We start from the raw sequence: 1,106 nt of genomic DNA on the forward strand, positions 1-1,106 counted from the left end.
AAATGGTCTTCTGGTCTAACCATTGGGGCAAGTGTCCCACAAATTGAAGGGTACACTCATATTGATTTGTTAATGTTAGCTGCAAAACATGGGGCACCTGGTATTCCTGGGGCCTAAACTGTAACATGTAGAATAATACAACTTTGCATAGCTTTTGGGATCAGCAGCTGATGAATACCCTGAGGTCCCAGAGGCCCCAAAATGTACAGACATCATCTACCATATGAACCTAGGGCCTCCTTATAGTATGGGGTCCGTGGCATTAAAGAAATGCCCAGGGGACCCGATTATCCTACATAAAAATAAAGACATGAGGCCTTAATGTTATTTGAAATAGAGGTTTGCTTATCAAAGTCTTCTGGTCCAACCACTGGGGCTATAGATCCTAAAATTTAAGGGTGCACTCCCATTCATATGCCCATGCAATCTGCAAAATTTGGGGGCCCATTATCTTTAGGGGCCCAAGCTGGATCAACATATATATCTATGCATTTTACCATGCAGTTCATCCAAGTAGTGGTTATTTAAAATGGTCTTCTGGTCTAACCATTGTGGCAACTGTCCCTCAAATTGAAGCGTACACTCATATTGATTTGTTAATGCAAGCTGCAAAACGTGGGGCCCTTGGTAACCCTGGGGCCTAAACTGTAACATGTAGAATAATCCAACTTTGCATAGCTTTTGGGATCAGCAGCTGATGAATACCCTGAGGGCCCAGAGGCCCCAAAATGTACAGACATCATCTACAATATGAACCTAGGGCCTCCTGATAGTATGGGGTCCGTGGCATTAAAGAACTGCCCAGGGGACCCGATTATCCTACATAAAAATAAAGGCATGAGGCCTTAATGTTATTTGAAATAGAGGTTTGATTATCAAAGTCTTCTGGTCCAACCACTGGGGCTATAGATCCTAAAATTTAAGGGTGCACTCCCATTCATATGCCTATGCAATCTGCAAAATTTGGGGACCCATTATCTTTAGGGGCCCAAGCTGGATCAACATATATTTCTATGCATTTTACCATGCAGTTCATCCAAGTAGTGGTTATTTAAAATGGTCTTCTGGTCTAACCATTGGGGCAAGTGTCCCACAAATTGAAGGGT

This window comes from Pseudophryne corroboree, chromosome 3 (genome assembly GCF_028390025.1).
Source record: "Pseudophryne corroboree isolate aPseCor3 chromosome 3, aPseCor3.hap2, whole genome shotgun sequence".
Taxonomy (NCBI): domain Eukaryota; kingdom Metazoa; phylum Chordata; class Amphibia; order Anura; family Myobatrachidae; genus Pseudophryne; species Pseudophryne corroboree.